Source organism: Caretta caretta, chromosome 2 (genome assembly GCF_965140235.1).
Source record: "Caretta caretta isolate rCarCar2 chromosome 2, rCarCar1.hap1, whole genome shotgun sequence".
NCBI lineage: Eukaryota > Metazoa > Chordata > Testudines > Cheloniidae > Caretta > Caretta caretta.
Genome location: NC_134207.1, coordinates 208907133 through 208930508, shown reverse-complemented (window position 1 = coordinate 208930508; position 23376 = coordinate 208907133). Strand labels below are relative to the sequence as shown.

Here is a 23376-nt window from a genome sequence, read left to right as displayed (position 1 = left end):
CTTGAGGGTTGCCCTGCAGTGGAGTGATTCTCATTTGAGCGACACTAACGGGAGAGGAGTAACTGAAGTCTGCATCACTGCAGTTAACTCCATAGTGAAGATATACCCTTGGTCAGATACCTCAGCACACAGCGCATTTCCTCCATTCAGCCAACCTCTGCTCTCTTCTTGGCATTGTAAGCAAGACCCCAAAACTTCAGCCTGTAACACAGAACATGCCTGTGTGACATACAAGTTATCTGTTGATATATCAACCAGCCTGATAAGACTATAGAGCTTGCTCTTCATCTCCTGAATACCTCAGCAAGTTCTTTCCACAAATCACTTTGCTTGTTTTTTGTTGGACCAATTGATAATCCACGTTTACACAAACTGAATTCTTGAATACCGTTGCAATGCAGTGCACTTCTGAATCTCCACTGAAATATACAAACTAATTTGACCGCATCCACCTCCAAACATTTTGTAACTCTGAATGGCAGACAATTTTTCACCTTTTTATTTAGTTTTAGGAAGAAAGAATTCCACACAAGTAGCCACTTAAGTCCTGTATCTCACCTCCCAAAACAAGCCCTCTACTCTCAGCTCACCTATGGTCTGAGATCCTATGGTGGTCAGAAGAAATGCTACAAAGACACACAAAGTGTATCACAAGCTGGGAGGAGCAAGCCACCAACTGACCTCAATGGCACCACATCCTCCATCAGGCAGTGGCCTGCTTCAAGGAGAAGAGCCTGGCCCTAGAAGCTGAAAAGACAGAGAGAAGGAAGGAAGGAAGAAATTTTCTCCCAGCAGGCAGCTGCCTTGCCAGAAAATGTCTGTGCCTACTACGGACAGATCTGTGGATCCAGGATCGGACTCCTGAGTCATCTCAAGACCCATATGTAAATCTGTGGTAAAGGTCATCTTCGAATTGAGGGGTCGCCGACAGATTAAACACATCTGTATGCCAAGTTCAAAAGTTTCCAAAGAGAGATTTCAGAAGAATTTAATATATGAGTCATTGAAGAAGAAGTTAAGAAATAAAGTATGTTTGCCCATGGGTGACCACAGCCAAGGAAAGAGATACAAAAGAATTGTTTGGTACCAAAGAAAGAGGAACCAGCAACACAATTGCCCATTTCACAACCACAAAGCAATCAAGCTTTTATCTACAGTGCCAGTTTCACAGAAACTGCACATTCCTGAAAGTATTTCTGGGGCAAAAAAGTCCACCACGGAGCCCAACAAAACTAAGTCAACATTAAAAATTAAACACTGCGCAGTAATAAAGGCAGACATTCTTCAACAGGTACCTGGAGTGATCTAAGTGCATTCTAAAAATCACACTAAGGCTTATGTATCAAAGCCATCAGTGGACTTGATTTTTAAGAGAAACTGCACATTAAAGTAGTTTGCATGAACTGCACAGCAGATAAGCTATTTACAAGAAGTCAGTATTTAGTGCTACCCATGCCACCCTTATTTCTGCACTGCCTTCAGAGCTGGGTGCCCAGCCGCTGCTCTCTGCCAGCCCAGCTCTGAAGGCAGCGCGGAAGGAAGGGTGGCAATATCGCAACCCCTACAACAGGCTTGGGATCCCCTTTTGGGGCAGGATCCACAGTTTGAAAAATGCTGGTCTACAGGTTGCACTGCAATGTGCACACCTGTCCTCCTTCAAACCTAGTCAGCCATTCGTCCTCTCTATGACTTAATGCAAAAGCACTAAAGAGACTCTTGCCTCACGGCACGGAACAAAGATATCTGCGAATCCCAGTTTTAATGATAAATCTCAAGAATTCATAACCAGTACCTACCTCTGAAGATTTATTTCTCCCTGTCAGCTAACAATATATGGGTTCAGCATTTCTCATGTAATTAAAAAAAAGCAAATTATAAAAGTTGAAGTGAGACAGCAAGATACCCTACCAACACCTCTTCTGTTTTTCAAGATGCACTGGCATCCAATGTTTTTCTTAAGGAGACCCCTAATAACTGACAGTTAGGTACTCCATTTCCTCTCATGCATGCATGTTGCTGCACAGTTGTCACCAACTTCTCCCCACTGCCTATTCTCTCTCCCATTTCACCAACCCACCTCTTTTTCTTTCATATGTTGAACTTATTTTTGTTCTTTTGCTCTTGTTTTGGGGTTTCCCCTCTTTGTTCCCCACTCACAGAAGGTGGAAAGCTACCTAAGGTGGGCATGGGCATTCATTGGGGGCTCCATAAGCTTAGTTGCATACAGTTTTAGCTGAGTGCCACGGGAGCAGAGAAAAAACATGGATCTGTGCCTAAGAGTGCAGCCTTGCCAACGTCATAGGGTTGTGATCATCTGCCTTAAGGACTACTGTGGGAGTTGCAAAGGAAGGAAGGTGGCTTTCAAAGAGCTGTCACCTGCATTACACATAGTTACAGCAGCATGTTTGCATTAAGAAGAGGTGGATCCAAGGTGCTACAACTTACTCTGTTCACTGCCCTGGCCCTTCCCCCACCCACAAACTGGACTGGCAAAACACTCAGAGGAATGTTGTTTATTCTTTAATTTCCCTTTAAAAGGAAGCCAAGGAGGCACACTGAGAACTTAAGCAAAGTTCTGCATTAGAGCATAAAAAGGCTACTAAAGTTGTTTAGATCAGTGGCTCTCAACCTTTCCAGACTACTGTACCCCCTTCAGGAGTCTGATTTGTCTTGCAGATCCTCAAGTTTCACCTCACTTAAAAACTACTTGCTTACAAAATCAAACATAAAAATACGGAAGTGTCACAGCACATTACTGAAAAATTTCTTCCTCTCTCATTTTACCATATAATTATAAAATAAATCAATTGGAATATAAATATAGTACTTACATTTCAGTGTATACTATACTAGAGCAGTACAGATAAGTCATTGTCCGTATGAAATTTTAGTTTCTACTGACTTCACTAGTGATTTTTATGTAGCCTGTTGTAAAACTAGGCAAATATCTAGAGGAGTTGATGTACCCCCTGGAAGGCCTCTGAGAACCCATGGTTGAGAAGCACTGGTTTAGATGGACTTTGTTACCTCAATTTACTCTCTGAATAAGGAAATTACTACAAGTAGCTAGGACAGCGACCTAATAGTTTACTTAAAATATTTAAACAGTTTCATAAAATAAGGATCAGTATATAGTTCATGGGCTCTGTAGGTGCCTTCTACACCAGTGGTTCTCAACCGAGGGGTCCTTAGCCCTGTGTCGGCCCCCATGGGGCTAAAGCCAGAAGTTATGGGGCTGAATCCCACAGCCCTGATGCTCTTCCCAGGGCAGAAGCCTTGAGCACATGGGTGGAGTTGGAGGGCACGGGGAGCATTGCCACCCCAAACCACAGTGCCTTACCCAGAGCAAGGCAGTCCCAAGAGCAGCTCCACCCCTCTCCTCCTCTCTCCCACCCCTGAGGCCCTGCTCCCTGGCCAGGTTGGAGGCGGGAAGCCAGAGCCAGGCAATGCACTTCCTGGTGCCATGGAGCAGGAAGCCGTAGCATTCCCCGTCTCCTGCTGCTGCCCAGGGTTGTGGCTGCTCCTCAGCTCCCAGTCCTCTTTGACTGCTTGGGAAGCTGGTAAGAGTCTCCCAGGAGGAAGGACCTGCTCCAGGACCGGCAGAGCCCTTGGGAAACAGCAGCCGCAAGAGGGGACCCTCCCGGGACACAGCCCCTAGCTACCCCCCTCTCTGCATCATGAGCTACCCTCCTGTCTGCACACAGCTCCTAGCTACCCTTCTCCCTGTACCCGGAGGTACACCCTTCCTGCACAGCCCCTAGCTATCCCTTTCCCTGTATCCTGAGCTACGCCCCAGCTCGCACACAGCCCCTAGCAACCCTCTCCCTGCGCTGTTTTCAAACTTTTTGAACTGCACCCCCGCACCCCACTTTGAGTTATAATTTTTGGTTGCACCATCCCCTACACACACACACAACCCAGACAGGCTGGGTGGCCTGCTGAAGTGAGTCGGGGGTAGAGGTGGCACTCCCTCCCCAGACCCTGGCATGCAGAGCTTGCTCGAGCCCCTCTGTCCCCTGCCCTCCAAAAATACAAGTCAAACTATACCTATGCCCAAGCACTGCTCCCAGCCTGGAGCACCAAGTCCCCGTCCCCCCCCCCCCACCCTGGAGATTTTGTAGCGGGTTGCGGGAGCCTCAGAAAGGAAAAGGTTGAGAACCCCTGTTCTACACTGTAATTTCTTGCCTCACACTCTTACAAACTGCTCTGTTTTGGTAGGAGTCATTCTGGTTTTAAAACCAGCCCCAGCCAAGGCGGAGTGGCCTTTTCAGCGTATTCATATATATTTTAAAATAATACACTGAACATCTATTATAAGGAAACACACTTTTAAAGTGTGCCTATAATGCTGCCAAGGAGTGAATGCGAGGCTGGTGACAAGGGCTTTCCACTCTCCTCCCTGCCTTACATTCTCTGATAGCAGAGACCAATCAGATATGAGCAGAGCAGCTAAGTAAGGAGTGGATGGAGAAGAGTCAGACAGTGGCATGCTTTGTATAGTGACTTGAGTTCCCAAGCACCTTACATCCTCCCCATACCTAGTACCAGAGTGGGAGCTTCAGACTCCCTGCCTCCTATCTAAGGGTATGTCTACACTACGAAATTAGGTCGAATTTATAGAAGTCAGTTTTTTAGAAATCGGTTTTATATATTCAAGTGTGTGTCCCCACAGAAAATGCTCTAAGTGCATTAACTCGGCGGAGTGCTTCCACAGTACCGAGGCTAGAGTCGACTTCCGGAGCGTTGCACTGTGGGTAGCTATCCCACAGTTCCCGCAGTCTCCGCTGCCCATTAGAGTTTTGGGTTGAGATCCCAATGCCTGATGGGGCTAAAACATTGTCGCGGGTGGTTCTGGGTACATATCGTCAGGCCCCCGTTCCCTCCCTCCGTGAAAGCAAGGGCAGACAATCGTTTCGTGCCTTTTTTCCTGAGTTACCTGTGCAGACACCATACCACGGCAAGCATGGAGCCCGCTCAGCTCACTGTCACCGTATGTCTCCTGGGTGCTGGCAAACACGGTACTGCATTACTACACAGTAGCAGCAACCCATCGCCTTGTGGCAGCAGATGGTGCAATAGGACTGGTAGCCGTCATCGTCATGTCTGAAGTGCTCCTGGTCGCCTGTGTGAGGTCGATCAGGAGCGCCTGGGCAGACATGGGTGCAGGGACTAAATTTGGAGTGACTTGATCAAGTCATTCTCTTTAGTCCTGCAGTCAGTCCTATTGAACCATCTTATGGTGAGCAGGCAGGCGATATGGATTGCTAGAAGTCCTATTGCATCATCTTCTGCCGGGCAGGCAAGAGATGAGGATGGCTAGCAGTTGTATTGTACCATCTTCTGCCGAGCAGCCCTGAGATGTAGATGGCATGCAGTACTTCTGCACCGTCTGCTGCCAGCCAAAGATGTAAAAGATAGATGGAGTGTATCAAAACAAGAAATAGACCAGATTTGTTTTGTACTCATTTGCTTTTCCCCCTTCCCCTGTCTAGGGGACTCATTCCTCTAGGTCACACTGCAGTCACTCAGAGAAGGTGCAGCGAGGTAAATCTAGCCATGTACCAATCAGAGGCCAGACTAACCTCCTTGTTCCAATAAGAACAATAACTTAGGTGCACCATTTCTTATTGGAACCCTCCGTGAAGTCCTGCCTGAAATACTCCTTGATGTAAAGCCACCCCCTTTGTTGATTTTAGCTCCCTGAAGCCAACCCTGTAAGCTATGTCGTCAGTCACCCCTCCCTCCGTCAGAGCAACGGCAGACAATCGTTCCGTGCCTTTTTTCTGTGCGGACACCATACCAAGGCAAGCATGGAGGCCGCTTAGCTCACTTTGGCAATTAGGAGCACATTAAACACCACACGCATTATCCAGCAGTATATGCAGCAGCACCAGAACCTGGCAGAGCGATACCGGGCGAGGAGGCGACGTCAGCGCGGTCACGTGAGTGATCAGGACATGGACACAGATTTCTCTGAAAGCATGGGCCCTGCCAATGCATGCATCATGGTGCTAATGGGGCAGGTTCATGCTGTGGGACGCCGATTCTGGGCTCGGGAAACAAGCACAGACTGGTGGGACCGCATAGTGTTGCGGGTCTGGGACGATTCCCAGTGGCTGCGTAAACTTTCGCATGCGTAAGTGCACTTCCAAGGAACTTTGTGACTTGCTTTCCACTGCCCTGAAGCGTATGAATACCAAGATGAGAGCAGCCCTCACAGTTGAGAAGCGAGTGGTGATAGCCCTGTGGAAGCTTGCAACGCCAGACAGCTACCTGTCAGTTGGGAATCAATTTGGAGTGGGCAAATCTACTGTGGGGGCTGCTGTGATGCAAGTAGCCCACGCAATCAAAGATCTGCTGATATCAAGGGTAGTGACCCTGGAAAACATGCAGGTCATAGTGGATGGCTTTGCTGCAATGGGATTCCCTAACTGTGGTGGGGCCATAGAGGGAACCCATATCCCTATCTTGGCACCGGAGCACCAAGCCGGCAAGTACATAAACCGCAAGGGAAACTTTTCAATAGTGCTGCAAGCACTGGTGGATCACAAGGGGTGTTTCACCAACATGGGATGGCCGGGAAAGGTACATGATGCTCGCATCTTCAGGAACTCTGGTCTGTTTCAAAAGCTGCAGGAAGGGACTTTATTCCTAGACCAGAAAATAACTGTTGGGGATGTTGAAATGCCTATCCTTGGGGACCCAGCCTACACCTTAATGCCATGGCTCATGAAGCCATACACAGGCAGCCTGGACAGTAGTCAGGAGCTGTTCAACTACAGGCTGAGCAAGTGCAGAATGGTGGTAGAACATGCATTTGGACGTTTACAGGTGCGCTGGCGCAGTTTACTGACTCGCTTAGACCTCAGCGAAACCAATATTCTCACTGTTCTTGCTGCTTGCTGTGCACTCCACAATGTCTGTGAGAGTAAGGGGGAGACGTTTATGGTGGGGTGGGAGGTTGAGGCAAAATCGCCTGGCTGCTGGTTACGCGCAGCCAGACACCAGGGTGGTTAGAAGAGCACAGGAGGGCGCGGTACGCATCAGAGAAGCTTTGAAAACCAGTTTCATGACTGGCCAGGCTACGGTGTGAAAGTTCTGTTTGTTTCTCCTTGATGAAACCCCCCGCCCCTTGGTTCACTCTACTTCCCTGTAAGCTAACCACCCTCCCCTCCTCCCTTCGATCACCGCTTGCAGAGGCAATAAAGTCATTGTTGCTTCACATTCATGCATTCTTTATTCATTCATCACACAAATAGGGGGATAACTACCAAGGTAGCCCAGGAGGGGTGGTGGAGGAGGGAAGGAAAATGCCACACAGCACTTTAAAAGTTTACAACTTTAAAATTTATTGAATTCCAGCCTTCTGTTTTTTGGGCAATCCTCTGTGGTGGAGTGGCTGGCTGGCTGGCTGGAGGCCCCCCCACCGCGTTCTTGGGCGTCTGGGTGTGGAGGCTATAGATCTTGGGGAGGAGGGCGGTTGGTTACAGAGGGGCAGCAGTGGCAGTCTGTGCTCCAGCTGCCTTTGCTGCAGCTCAACCATACACTGGAGCATACTGGTTTGGTCCTGCAGCAGCCTCAGCATTGAATCCTGCCTCCTCTCATCACGCTGCCGCCACATTTGAGCTTCAGCCCTGTCTTCAGCCCGCCACTTACTCTCTTCAGCCCACCGCCTCTCCTCCTGGTCATTTTGTGCTTTCCTGCACTCTGACATTGTCTGCCTCCACGCATTCGTCTGTGCTCTGTCAGTGTGGGAGGACAGCATGAGCTCAGAGAACATTTCATCACGAGTGCGTTTTTTTTTCTTTCTGATCTTCACTAGCCTCTGGGAAGGAGAAGATCCTGTGATCATTGAAACACATGCAGCTGGTGGAGAAAAAAAAAGGGACAGCGGTATTTAAAAAGACACATTTTATAAAACAGTGGCTACACTCTTTCGGGTAAACCTTGCTGTTAACATTACATACATAGCACATGTGCTTTCATTACAAGGTCGCATTTTGCCTCCCCCCACCGCGTGGCTACCCCCTCAACCCTACCCCCTCCCCGTGGCTAACGGCGGGGAACATTTCTGTTCAGCCATAGGCAAACAGCCCAGCAGGAACAGGCTCCTCCGAGTGTCCCCTGAAGAAAAGCACCCTATTTCAACCAGGTGACTATGAATGATATCTCACTCTCCTGAGGATAACACAGAGACAAAGAACGGATGTTGTTTGAACGCCAGCAAACATACACTGCAATGCTTTGTTGTACAATGATTCCCGAGTACGTGTTACTGGCCTGGAGTGGTAAAGTGTCCTAGCATGGAGGAAGCAATAAGGCTGCCCTCCCAGAAACCTTTTGCAAAGGCTTTGGGAGTACATGCAGGAGAGCCGCGAATGCCAGGGCAAATTAATCCTTTCACATGCTTGCTTTTAAACCATGTACAGTATTTTAAAAGGTACACTCACCAGAGGTCCCTTCTCCGCCTGCCGGGTCCAGGAGGCAGCCTTGGGTGGGTTCAGGAGGTACTGGCTCCAGGTCCAGGGTGAGAAACAGTTCCTGGCTGTCGGGAAAACCGGTTTCTCTGCTTGCTTGCTGTGAGCTATCTACAACCTCATCATCTTCTTCGTCCCCAAACCCTGCTTCCGTGTTGCCTCCATCTCCATTGAAGGAGTCAAACAACACGGCTGGGGTAGTGGTAGCTGAACCCCCTAAAATGGCATGCAGCTCATCATAGAAGCGGCATGTTTGGGGCTCTGACCCGGAGCGGCCGTTCGCCTTTCTGGTAGGCTTGCCTCAGCTCCTTAAGTTTCACGTGGCACTGCTTCAGGTCCCTGTTACGGCCTTCATGCCCTGGGAGATTTTGACAAAGGTTTTGGCATTTCGAAAACTGGAACAGAGTTCTGATAGCACGGATTCCTCTCCCCAAACAGCGATCAGATCCCGTACCTCCCGTTCGGTCCATGCTGGAGCTCTTTTGCAATTCTGGGACTCCATCATGGTCACCTCTGCTGATGAGCTCTGCATGGTCACCTGCAGCTTGCCACGCTGGCCAAACAGGAAATGAGATTCAGAAGTTCGCAGTTCTTTTCCTGTCTACCTGGCCAGTGCATCTGAGTTGAGAGTGCTGTCCAGAGCGGTCACAATGGAGCACTCTGGGATAGCTCCCAGAGGCCAGTACTGTCTAATTGTGTCCACAGTATCCCAAATTCGACCCGGCAAGGCCGATTTAAGCGTTAATCCACTTGTCAGGGGTGGAGTAAGGAAATCGATTTTAAGAGCCCTTTAAGTCGAAATAAAGGGCTTCATCGTGTGGACGGGTGCAGGTTTACTTCGATTTAACACTGCTAAATTTGACCTAAAGTTCTAGTGTAGACCAGGGCTAAGCGAGAAAAGAGAGGACAGATTTTTGGGATTGGGGGGGGGGAAGAGTACGCATTGAGGAAGGAAACGGGTGGATCTCAGCAGGCGAGAAAGAAGAGTAGAGACCTGCAAATCTGCGGATTTCAGCTTTATATCCATGGACCATGTTTGCGGATCGCAGATCAGCTGAAGATACAAATTTTGTACCCACCAGGGCTCTAAAGATGAGGAACCCCCACCAGGAAAGAAGAAACTGATCTGCTGTCCTGCCTCTGAACACACCAGAAAGGATTTATCTTCCTCCTCCAAGTATGAGTCTGAGGGTGGGGGAAATGAATCTCATGAGTCCAAGCTCCATAGGCTTTGATAAGCATCTGGAAATCTGGATGATTCTCAAGACTTTATAGAAGCCCCCTCATTTTTTTACAATGTTAAAATAACCTAAATTTCACCCGTATGTACAAGTCACCCTCCAGTAGCTGAGGCCTACTGATATTAAGCTTATTCAGAAAATTGTTCCTGGAAAAAACAAAACAAATGTATCTAATGTTTCCAGCAATAATACATACACATCCCAGAAGTTGTTCACTGTCCAGTTCCTTTTCTTAATATTCTTACAAGAATGACTAAATTGTAGCCCCAGCAGCACCTATTACTACATTTTGAGGCCATTGTGGAAAATTTATAGGTCATTTTTAAGAAGAAAAAAAAAAAAACACAACTTACCATTGAATTGAATAGCTTGCATTTACTGTAGTTCAGAAAACCCACATATTAAAATAGTCCCTCTAACTAGGTGTACAGTTATTTCCACCTTGCCCCCAATCATCTGGGTGTCTTGTTTAGTTGATAGTTTGGGCCAATTAATTCTACATCCCTGTTCACGTACATGGTCATAGCTACACCATGTTCATTAGGTCACTGCTCTAGAAATCACATGAGTTCTTCCTTCCACTCCTAATGGAACAGTTTGATATACTAGAAGGTCATATCCATATACGATCTTCTGTGCACCTCCATACAGTCCATTTCTCTTGACAATATACAGTAGGATGAATGCAATGTCCCTTGATTCATTGGTCATATGCTTTCCATACAGTCACCGGATATTTTCTGTCATAAATTTAGATTGTAAAGTCTCAAATCTAAAACTGCTGTTCTGTCCTAAAGTTATTTTTATTTGTAGTTCCATATTAGTTTTTTTAACCTCATACATATTATAATTAGGGCTTGTTTTGGGGGGGGTTATTAATTTCATTTTTTAGGCACTGAGTTTTATGTAGATGTAAAACAATTGGGGGCTTTCAGAGCTCATCTAATATATTGTAATGATTTACGTATATTATATACGTTACTGTAGTCCATATTGTAATGTGTAATCTTGTTGTAAGGTTCCCTAGTGTGCTTTAACATACTATTGTTTCAAACAGCACTATGTTCAAGTGCACTAGTGAACCTTTAGTGCACACCAGCAGGGTCTTCATGGACCAATCAATGCACAACATGTTAGTGTGCTTTAAAAAAATAATAATAAAAAAAAATCACACCCCAGTAGTCCACATTACTACTGTGTAGACAAACCCTTAAATACAAGTAACCATTTCCAGGGTTTATTGGATAAACACCGATTTCATTGTGTGTGTGTGTGTGTGTGTGTGTGTGTGTATGTGTTTTGTGGGTGTTTTATATGTTAAAACCAAAAATCAGAAGCCTTAATCGTAATACACATTTCTTTACATCCACTCATATACCCTAGGGCAATTTTAGCACTGGCATCAGGGAAATACTTGATTTTTCTCACAATCACTAGCACTGTTTTTTAATCCCTGTCTCGTGATTTGTATCTGTTGTCTATAATGTGCTCCCTAGTACCACAAACATTGTCATTTTCATGTTGTTGCTCCTGGAAGGGCTATGTGCAGGAGCAGCTGAGGCACCCACATAGTGGGAAAGAGAACCATACAGTTATCTAGATAGGCCAGAACACGTGAATGCTTACAGAGAGGGAGGCAGAGCCGTGGGGGTAAGTGGAAAGAAGGCACTCAGTCAAGCAATATGAAAAGTACATTTTAACAGAAGACAACTGTTCTAAAAATATTCCATTTTGATTCCTAGCTCCTGCCTTCCCCATCTCCCTCATTTCAGGAATATCAGTCTGCAAATACAGAAGCTAATTAGTCTCTAGTTACGTAGGCACAAGTGAAGCATAGTGCTCAACATATGCCCACATGTTCCCTCCTGCAGTTCAGAAACATTATCTCATAGTTGGGCAAGTGGCAACAAGTTTTGCCACTGTTGAGCAATGACACTAGGAAAGAAATTCCCTTCAGAGTTCAACCTTAGTGATAAAGTCAGCAGATAACAGACCATGCTAAAACAGCACTATATCCTTGCCAACATGCAAGATACAAACAGAAAAGCTTTCAGCCAAAGCTCTAATGAAACAGGCATTCTATTCTGCAGTGAGTTGAGATTAATCTGAATAGCCATTCCATATGCAACAACTATTTAATAAGTACTTGTGGCACCTTAGAGACTAACCCATTTATTTGAGCATAAGCTTTCGTGAGCTACAGCTCACTTCATCGGAAGCAGCTCACGAAAGCTCATGCTCAAATAAATGGGTTAGTCTCTAAGGTGCCACAAGTCCTCCTGTTCTTTTTGCAGATACAGACTAACACGGCTACTACTCTGAAACCTACCATTTAATAGTTCAGCTTGAGAGTACCAAAGGTAAACATTTGTCTTTCTGCATTAAACAAAGGACTATTTTATGCTTCCCCCATAACCTAATCATGGGAAAATAAATAATGCAAGGTCATTTTGCAAGATATGGTTGGCAACATAATATGAATGGTCATTATTGTAGTGATGTTATATCAAAGTTATCAAGGCTGTGAAGTGGAACCATTAGTTAAGAATCTTCACAGAAGATCTTCCATCACAGACCCACTTTATCCTTCTTGTAGCTTTGCAGTGGAGAGTAGCTGTTGTCTTAGGCAAGTGGCCTACTACTTCCAAATATGGGAAAATTCAACTCATGACGACACCAGGATATTAACAATACCTTACAATTCAACTGCAATGAAACATTAATGAGCTGTTTGTTTGAAAATAAAAGATAGCTGAACCCACAGCTAGATCTTAAATAGGAAGTTGTACTTCTTTCCTGTTACAGCTAATCAAGCTAATCAACTCAGATTGAAAGCAGCTTTTGTAAAGCCTGACCATTTTTTTTTTGATGCATAAGAAAACATCAAATGATGTCCTAGTACTTGAAATTTGATCTTTTAGAAGGGAAGATCATCAATAAGGGTTCTTCAGTGCACAAGGAGTTACATACAGAAGTCATGGTAGCAGGCAGCCAGCTTGTACACGTTATTGTTACTTAGTACAGGGGGAAATGTTTCAGACGTTTCCCTTAACATACTGTATTCTGCAAAAGAAAAAGGAGACTGCTACTAGATTTTTTATTTTCAAGAAGTTTCATGCGAGGGTGCAATCCTGGCACCACTAAAATCAATGGAAGTTTTACCATTAACTTCAACGGAACCAGGATTTCAATTTAGAACTTTAAGGTGTCATTCAAATATATAGAAATGTTAGCTGTGAAATGCAGTGAACACAGGCACAGATATCACACATGTAAAGTTCTAACGCCTTATCTAGGAGTTTGAAATTAAGTTATTTTTACTCCGTTAGTATATTTCAGCTCAAAATTTTCTTCTCAGACTTGGCCGTTCCTTGTGTTCTCTAGTAGGTCTGGTCTGCCCACAGCTGGATCTACCCCTCCCTTAGAGAGTCACACCTACCTCTCTGATATCTAAGCGGGGTAATAAGGGACCTGCATCAGTGAGCCAGCAAAACCCACTTCAGTTTTCCACAAGGATAAACATCTGGTTTCAGGCAAACACCCCCTGCTACCCTGCCACTATCTACAGCGGTACGCAGGGCATGCACTTTGGTTTCTTCTTCCCTGTGCAGTCCAGCTCCTAGATTTATTTAGATTGAAATACTAATTACATATAAGGATGCCTCAAGCCTTGTAATACAATAAAATCTCAGTAGCACTAAAAATAAGTCATTTCAAGGAGGAACTCAGCCAGCCAGCCACCTACAATAAAATGCTTCCATCTTTCTGGGAAGAATAGTCCCAGGGGCCTGATTCACATTTACATGAAGGCCCTGGTAGCAAAAATTACATTTACATTCACTCTATGGTTTCTTTATACTGCCAAGACAGTGTAAAAGGGCTTTTGGGTAAATGAGAATCCAGTCCCATCTGTGCAACAGACAAGTGATGGGGAAGCAGAAGATAAAATCCACAGCACTTTAAAAAGACGGATTATTAAACAAGCTTTCTTGTAGCAAGATATGAGCCTCCTGCTTTTCTTTGCTATTCTCAACCCTTTGTAACATAATGGCTCATGGGACGTTTCATTCAGGAAGCTAGCAGGGGAGAGAAGAAAGAGGGAAAGGAAACTCAAAGGTTCCCACTTCATGGGAATGACACATGGGATGTGTGCACAAGCAGAGATGAGCGAAGTCTCATGCATACATGTGGCTCCACTTGTGGCTGATGTGATGTTAAGAGTCTGTGTTTGCATTGGATGCCTCTATTGTTTGAGCAAAGCGTGTACAAATGTACGTCAAGGGAGAAGTGACAGTGTGGGTGTGCTTTGTGTGTGGTCTGTTGTACGGCTTGCATGACGGAAAGCATATAATTAACTGTAACGTCCTGGAACTTAACACAACTCTACCAGCAATTAAACAAATACAGGCAAAAAAAAAAAAAAGTAATTTTAATTTTTTTTTTTAAATGACAGACCAGATTGAGGTCAGAACACCACCACATTTATAGAAACTGGGATGAGGAAAAGCTCCAGAACAATGGGGAAACTGCATTATAATAAGTCACCAAAGAAAGGTACCTAAGCAATTGCAACAACTGGCAAAGCATAACAGTCCTTTCAGGTGACAGGTAAAATTTCTGGTAGTATCATCTTAGGCAGAATAAAGCAAGTAGGTGAGACAAAGCAAAGGGATGATCAGACTGGATTGCAACCCAGAAGATCGTTGTTGACCAGATTTTCACCCTAAGAACAATCCTTGAAGAGCGCATTGAATGGCAAAAACTACACCAACTTCATAGATTTCAGGAAAATGTTCGACAGCCTCCATCAGGATTCACTCAGCAACATCTTGCAGTGTTATGGTATGCCAACAAAACCCACCACCAGCTAGGCTTTTTAACTGCGTGTGGCATGTTGATAAGGTAAACAGACTTGAACGAATGGTTCAAAATAAACACTGATGTCAGAGATGCTCTCTCTTGCCTCTACTGTCAATAGCAACGTCATACTTCATTACGAGAAAAGTGTAGACAGATGCAACAGTCTTTGAATGGCTCATCAACAGCACACTAAGATCTAGATTTTACTGATTACATAGGTGTTGAGCCATTCTTGAAAGCACAAGGATTTTGAGATGATACTGAAATGAGTGAACATGAGATTTACTTTGAAATCCAGAAATTCACAGTGGGGCTAGCTGCTCCATTTCAAGTGATGCCTTAGATCTCAATGAAAGTTAGCTTCCAGACTTATTCTAGTTTCCATCTGTACACACCACAGATATACAATTGACGGGAATATGAATTTCTTTAGAAATGACTTAGGATTGAGTAGTAGGGGTTTTGTATCTGAAGAGAACTAGCAGAATTGCACAGTAAAGCTTGCACAGTACCTGCAATACTAAAACTGGATCAAGTCACTAGCTCTTTACTTTCATTATTAGTATTATGGTAGCACTCAGAAGCTGCAAAAAGTATAACATTGACTCATGTCTCAACCTTAAGTACATCACAAGTAAGAGATTTTATATAAAGAGAGGTTTCAGAGTAGCCTGTAAGCGTGTTTTACAGAGTAGCCTGTAAGCATGTTAGTCTGTATTCGCAAAAAGAAAAGGAGTACTTATGGCACCTTAGATACTAACCAATTTATTTGAGCATAAGCATCTGTAGTGAGCTGTAGCTCACGAAAACTTACGCTCAAATAAATTGATTAGTCTCTAAGGTGCCACAAGTACTCCTTTTCTTTATATAAAGAGAGATGAGCAGCTTCAAGAACTCTTCAAGAGTAGCAGACTACGAACTGAAGCTGAATGAATAGGAGTTAAGGAAATGCAGCATCTCTCAGGATCAGGCCAATGGTAAGAGGCATATTTTCTGTTCTGTACAGGTACTTATAGCACACTCATCACCATAATATCCCAGTTTTTACTTTTGTTGATTTGTATGTCAGTCTAGGTGCTCAGGGTTAATTTAACCAAATTTCTCTTAGTTGTTTCTATATTAACTCACACACACCCTTCCTCCACTCCCAGAGAGCCTATCGTTTCATTATTTTAGCTTCCTCTTTACTTCCAGGCACCTTTGTGGTATGTTGGGATTTAAATGCCTCCACCACAAATGATTAGCTTGCACAAGTCTAAATCCACACAACCTGAAGAATGTACCCCTTCCAAATACCAGTAGGGGTTGATGTATATAAAAACAAACCATATACATTATATCCCACTCACTTTCAGCCAGTTATATATGTAACTGACTGAAAGTGCCAAACCAGCAAAGTTTTGGTCCGGTAACATTTTGTAAGAGACAAATTAGCTCCAATGCCAAGTTACAGACTCTGAAGCTAGATATGGAAGTGACCTCATTTTCTTTGTCAATACAGGATTGTTCTCTGTGGTCAAGGCCCTGTGAACTCCATATCAAACTGGCCCTAGATTCTGTGCCACTCTGGTGCAGGTTTCAGAGTAACAGCCGTGTTAGTCTGTATTCACAAAAAGAAAAGGAGTACTTGTGGCACCTTAGAGACTAACCAATTTATTTGAGCATAAGCTTTCGTGAGCTACAGCTCACTTATGCTCAAATAAATTGGTTAGTCTCTAAGGTGCCACAAGTACTCCTTTACTCTGGTGCAGGAGATTGGAAGTTTTGTAGCTGCTTTTTAATATAAATGAAGCTAAGTATTTTGTTGAATTACATATGAAACAATCAGTACTGTAGCCCCAAGTTATTTTTATGTTACATTTAACAAGCTATCACCAAATCTTTAATTTTCCAAAACCACCACAAGAATATATTTCACAACATATAAACTGCATCCTAGAATCCATCAGGGGGAAGCTGAAGCTTTTGGCAGGTGCATAGGAGACACCCATGAGTTGTTGGTACCGGAGAAGGCATGAGAAGCAGCATGGAATTCTGGGATAAGTACATTAATAGGAAACTAAAATGATCAACATTGAAATAGTTAAATGACATTCAGTTTGTCCTCTTTAGATTTCAGAGTTAACACCACTTTGAAATGCATTTCACATTTCTGAGCTACCATTTCATGCTATCTGCAGATTACAGAAGAGGACAAATTAAAGCATGAACAAAATGTGATAAAAAATTGTTGCAAAGAGAACCTTTTAATTTAAAAATGAATGTTTATTACAGAGCACAATCTGTGATACAGGCATGGATTCTGGGCCCCTGCACAACAGAATATGTGCTACTGTTTTATCCAATCTAATTCTGCATTAATCACATGATGGGGCACCTTCCCTAAAGCCCTGAATAAAGAAGGTGTATGAATGGAAAAGAGGATCTAATCAGAAGGCCCTTTATGCTAACAGTCCATATGTAGTATGAGTGTTGTTGCTGCATGACTATACTGCAAAGTTTCCAGGCCTTTACCACTAAGATGTTCACCAACATCAGATCCTAATGCCATTGAAACCATGGCAAAAGTTTCCACTGGCTTCAGTGTCCCCAGGTGAAGTAAATAAGCCTCTTCTAAGAGAAAAGCTAGCCATAATTTTATAACCTACTGCAGCCGTATTCATCATAGCATTCCTTTGAACTGACCACCACAGCAAGATGAAATTTAGCTAAAAGGTTAATTGCTACAAACCAACAGAAACCTTGATACTCAAAACGCTAATTAATATATAAACTCCTTTTTTGCCATTAGAATACATGAAATCTAAGCATGCCAGAATAATGCAACTTTTCATCTGTTCTCTAGATGGTATGTGACAAAAGTACATATAATACAGCAAATGTATGCAGGGGAGGCCCATTACTGAATGAAATGTACTCTATTTATAGTCGTGCTTTTAACTGCTCAAGCTGTAGTGAGAAGACAAATATCAAATATTTAGCATTTATATACAGTGTTTGCATTTGCAAAGTGCACCACAAAAACTATATGTTAATCATTGTACTAAATAAACCCCACCTGAAGTCTCACCAGCGTTTCCTGTCTTTGGTACGTAAGCTCATAATTCTCAGCTGCGACCTCCTTGTTCTGAGCCTGATTCTGCACCAGCCCCTAGCACGCACATGCACCACTGAGTAATAGTTTATTCCATGAATAGGCCCTCCTTCCCTGTGGAGTAGCGTGTGACATCAGCAGACCCGGTGCCAGCTCATGCCAAGGCCCCCCCCCAGGCCTCACTGAACACTGTCAAATGCATAGCTGGAAACTAGTCTGGCTTATCAGCACATTAGCATTGTTAGAATTGATGTTAAATTGATAAGAATGTGTTTAGTGTTATAGGATGCCACATTACTGATCTCACTTATAACCTCGGTAGCCCATGGTATAAGGTTACATTGAGTGTTTGCATTGTAAACCTCTGTAACTGTGGAACTCAAACAGAAGAGAAGCCTTCTCTAATGCAAATGCTGGCTTCCTCCAGAAAACTTTAGGGCCCGGCCAACAAGAAGGCCTTTGAAACCAAATGAGCAGATGTGAGGGTCAAAGAACAAAGACTTTGTTAATTGCATTCTTCAGCCCCTCCAGGAAGAGAGTGGTTCACAAACTCATCACACCAGCTTGGACTATGGGGAGAAATGGATAAACATCTCTGACAAGGAGAAACTGGGTTCTTTTTGGCTGCTTGGACTACAAGTGTATGTCCACACTGCAATTAGACACCTGCAGCTGGCTCATGCCATCTGACTCAGGCTAAGGGACTATTTAATTGCAGTGTAGATACGCAGACTTGGGTTGCAGCCTGAGCTCTGGGACCCTCCCACCTTGCAAGGTCCCACAGCCTTGGTTCCAGCAAGCCCAAATGTCTACACCATAATTAAACAGCCCATTAGCCCAAGTCAGCTGGCATGGGCCAGCCACAGGTGTCTAATTGAAGTGTAGACATATCCTAAAGGGGAAAAATTACTAAGCACAAAAAAACACCACCCCACGCTACCCAGTTTAGCCCTAGAGAATATATGGAGTTTGCTTATTATAGAAGTTATTATCTTTTGGAATTTAAGATTGTAACTCATTTGTCACCCGCTTTAACCTTGTAAATAACGCATTTCTTTTCTCAGTTAATAAATCTTTAGTTAATTACAGTATTGGCTACAAGAGTTGTCTCTGGTGAGAGATTTGGGGCACAATTGACCTGAGATAAGTGACTCATCCTTTGGGACTTGGAGTAGCCTGAATATTATTGTGATTTTTGGTGCAAGGGATCAGCTACCACGAAGGCAGGCTTACCTGGGTGGCAAGATAGACTGAAGTGCCCCAAGGGCCTGTCTGTGATTCCATGGTAAGGCTGTGATAGGGCTTGTGGAGTTTACTCTTGCTACTTGGTTGGTGAAATCTAATTACAGAACATTCAACCAATTCATTTAACAAGAACTACATTAATTTATTTCCTATTCTAGGAAGAACTTTAAAAAAAGGTTAAAGTGTATTTGTTAATTATTGTTACATTTTTCAACTAGGAGATGGTCCCAATAATTACATTAAAGATCATGGAAATTAGAATTGTTTCCTGTTTGCCTGAGTATTTCTTATGCTTTAAATACTTAATTACACCTGCATACTCTTCTGAAATTCAGTAGGGTCAAAATTACATTACATTACATTCGTTTTAGCCCATGAAAGCTTATGCCCAAATAAATTTGTCAGTCTCTAAGGTGCCACAAGTACTCCTTGTTGTTTTTGCTGATACAGACTAACACAGCTACTACTCTGAAACCTGTCATTATAAAATATGTGGTTAATCAATGAAAATGAAAAGATAAAACAAACAAACAAAACAGCCACCCACATCCTTTCTTCTCAAGGAAGTCAAGGCTGAACAGCACTCTCACAATCATTAGGGGAATGGGGGAGGAGGGAGAGACAGGGAAGCCAGACACATTACCTCCCAAGGAAGAGATGGATGTAGTTAAATAGTCTTTTCTATACCCATTCCAAATGGTGCACAATATTAAACTACTGAAAGTCAGCAAGTGAGAGCTGAGAGTACCAGATGGATTTCATGCAGTAGAATACTTAAATGCTCATTTACTAATTTGGACTCAAAGTCCTGATGGAAATTACACAGGTTTGGAAATTGTACTGAAGTGATTGGATTTAATTAACCTATTTTTCCTTAAAGAGGTGGACAAGGAGAGAAGAAAAATCATGGCAACTTTTGTTTTTTTACTACTAAAGAGAATCACAGAATCAGCTGAGAGTGAGTAACTTGGAAATATCCTCAAGATCTCTGAAGTTACATTTAGCAGCCAGCTGGCTTCCAGTTATATTTTCCAAAGCACACAGCAAGAGGGGAAAATCTGCAGTGGCTCCCTGCTGAATGACTCCCGGGAAATTCACCTCTCAACCCTGAAGACTTAGTAATTGATACAGGATTATGTTTTAGAAACAGATGCTTAATATATCAATTAATCTAGAATTAGGTCTATTTCAATGCCACAAAGAAAACACAATGAACCCAACAAATAATGAAAATCTTGAATGGTGCACAATTCAAAGCTGGTCAAGATTTGTTTTTAAAATTGTGTGATCAAAACAAAATAAATACTCTGTACTGTAACAGCACATCTAAGGATCTCAATGAATTTCAAGAGATGACTAGACTGATATATAAATCCTATTTCTTTTTAGGACACGTTAGTAGAGGGGCCAGAATATACAGCAACTGACATGGTAATGTGTTTTGTTTATATCTCAAGTCAAGATTCCCCATACATTAGAGGAAGAAAGGAACTATTCTCCCCGACTGGCTGTATTTCACAAGAGGGAACAGTCTCTAAACCCTCTTCAGACATCTGCACTGAAACTTACAGGACAGCTGATAGCTCTGGCAATGCGAAGGTTTCCAAGCAGCGACATGAAGGCTGAGCATAAGTAGCTCGCCCCCAAGCCAGTTCTTTTCTCCCAAGTCTCCAGCTAACCTTAATTCCCAACGGCCACGTACTGAAAAGTGTGTGTGTGGTTGTTTTTAAAAGCCACTTCGTTGTTACGAAGTTTCCTTGGTGCCTCTTCAATTTTCGCAGCCTCTTCACTCTCTCTCCGGGCTGGCAGGGGACACCCCAAAAGGCACAGCTCCTCTTTTCCCAGTAAGCCAAGCCAGCTCTTCAGCTTTGGGGGAGGTGGGGGGGTGTCACGGAGCAAGGGGGAAAATCTAACCAGACCCATTTACCTGTACCGTACGACTGATCCCCCGCGCGTTGGGCTCCTCGGGAGTTAGCAGCAACATCCCACGCCCCTTGGAAGCCCCCCAGTTCACATCCCCGGGAGAAGATGCAACAAGCCCCCACCCCAGGAAGACCCCCCTCAGGGGCAGCAATGCACCCACCCCAGGGACACCAACCGGCTGGGGAGGGGAACAAGGTCCCTTCACTCCCAGGGCGCCGAGCCCCAAGGGCAGGCAGGGGTCGGGGGTGCCAAACCCCAGCCGGGTCCCTGACCCCCCGCAGGGTCACAGCGGGGTGGGAGCCGGGCACCTACCTGAGCGCGTGCCCGCAGCCGGGCTAATGGAAGCTCCCAGGCAGACACCAGCAGCTCAGCCCTTCTCCCCAAACGGCCGCTACAGGCGCCAGCAAAAAGGGAGGTGGGCGGGGGATGGCAACCAGAATCATAAACTCAGAGGCTCCACCTGGGTGCCTGCTGGCGCGGGGAGCAGTGGGACCGGCTCTTCGGGTCTCTTGACTCCAAGGGAGGTTCCAGAGCTGGCGGGCTTCATCTCATTGATTGACAGCTGGACTGACCAACGAGAACCTCTACTCTGGGCCAAGCAAAGGAGGCGCTAGCGCCCGCCTTCCCGGCCAGTCTGAGGAGGGCGGGTGTTTCCATGATGTCAGCGAGAGGCGCCTCTCGGACAGGTGGAGAAAGAGGATGGCGTGCGGGCGGTCGATACGCTGCTGCCAGCGGCGTGGGGAGCCGTCACTCAGGGGGCCAACCGGAGGGACAGGTTCCCAGCCCCTCTCTGAGCAGCAGCTGGCACTTCAGTGGAAACAAGTGCGGGGTGGGCCGGCTCCCCCGGCAGCACAGCAAAGCCCGGTGCTCAGCAGAGGTGCTGGATCAGTTTCTACGCCCGGGGTGCTGAGCGCCATTGAACCAAACCCGCAAGCCCTGTGTATAACAGAAACCTCTTCAAGCCAGGGGGTGCGGCGGCACCCCTCGTTCCAGCACTTCTGGTGCTCAGCACCCAGCTGGCTGGCTCTGGGCCCCCAGCAGCCTGGCGCCGAAGGCTGCACAGCCTGGATTTCAGTGGACCAAACTGACTCCGAACTTTGTCGCACCTTTGTCGGAGCCAAGAGACGGCGGTTTCCACAACCACTGGGGCGGTCTGTCCGTGGCCGGAGCATGCCTGCTGCCCATGGGGTAACAGGCAGATCTGAGCACCCCTGGCACGTGGGTGGTGCCCTTCCTCCCGCGCAGCCCCCGCTGGAGGCCGGTCACCGTGCCCCCAGCAGGCGGCACACTCGCGGGGACGGGGCTCTCCCGCAAGGGCGCGGACAAGAAGTGTCACGCGAGCTGCCAGGGCTCCGGTCCCAGCCACGGAGCGGACAGGACCGGGCTGTCCAGACGCTGCCAGGCAGATCCATTTACAAACACGCCCCGGAACGTTCAAAGGACACCAGGAAGGTCCATGCGCTGAATTACCCATGTCCGTTCACACGTGCAAGGATCGCACCCCCGCCTTACTGCGCACACCAACAAGTACAATGCAGAGCTAGAAAAGAAGAGCAACGTAAGGGAAGGAGTCAAGATTATACCTTAATTCTTAAAAGGAGGCAGGAATGGTCCCCAGCCCCTGTTAAACTGTTTCAGGCAGAGATCTAACTTCTGTCTGCCTTTCTCCGAACAGGCTCCGTCCTTGCCCATCCTGTGGTTTCGCTCGGTACACTAACAAAGAACAGCCTTAGCCAGTCCCGCCTCCGCTGGGGCGGCTGCCGCTACTGGCTCCTCGGAAGGAGGGGGAGTTGCTTGCACATTGCATTTTTCTAGTCCTCGCATTAAATACTTGGAGTCTTTAGTGACAGGACATAAATATTCCATCAGCCAACAAGAACATGTTGGATGCTAAGGTTAAGATCTGCTCCGTCAACTTCCAGATTGAGAACGGCTGGGTCAACAAGGAATCTGAGTTGTAGGGCTCTCTCTAAAAGGCAGTAGACTCAATTAAGAAAAAAATCCAACCTCCCCCGCACAGAAAAAAAAGCCATTAACACCCTAAAATTAACATGCTTGGCTGAGTTGTATTGAAAAAGAAGCAAGCCGAATCACTAATGAGTTTTTTTGTTTTTGTTTTTTGGTGCTTCAAACGTGCTTAGAAGTGCTAGGCGGATTCTATGTACTCTTTAATGGGTGCTCTAAATCTTTCCCAAATTGTTAGCTCAAGGCTTCCAGGGATGTAGGCAGGTGTGTGCCATGGCACACAATTTTTATTTTCAAAGTAAATACTTGCTACGCCCGGGCTTGGAAGAGAGAACTGGGGGTTTGTACTCAGTTTTCTTTGACTAAGAAATCAGTTACTTTCAACTTATGTTCTGAGCTTTGCATTTTCCTTAATTGGGATGATTGTGGTAAGTGGACAAAGTTCCTGCTCAGATGTGCTACTATACCGGGTTCCAGGGCTGCATGCGGGGGAAAGCAAAAGGCCCATTTGAGAGGGCCCTACTGGCATTGCGATGTAGCACATGGTGGTCCTGATGCCACTCACTCAAAT

The 23376-nt window shown here is 45.2% G+C and overlaps 1 protein-coding gene across 8 annotated transcripts in view; it reads right to left on the bottom strand.

Annotated features, from left to right (window-relative positions):
- OSBPL3 (oxysterol binding protein like 3) overlaps positions 1 to 22555 on the bottom strand; it is a 136887-nt gene extending 114332 nt beyond the window's left edge. For 4 of the 8 annotated variants that reach the window (XM_048838396.2, XM_048838399.2, XM_048838398.2 and 1 more), the window contains exon 1: positions 22424 to 22555. The gene's annotated coding sequence lies outside the window, so the exon portion shown is untranslated. Of the gene's footprint in view, positions 1 to 21152; positions 21367 to 22423 lie in introns of those variants that run through there. The other 4 variants (XM_048838397.2, XM_075125779.1, XM_048838400.2 and 1 more) reach the window with 3 other exon arrangements.
- Positions 22556 to 23376: the final 821 nt, after the last annotated feature.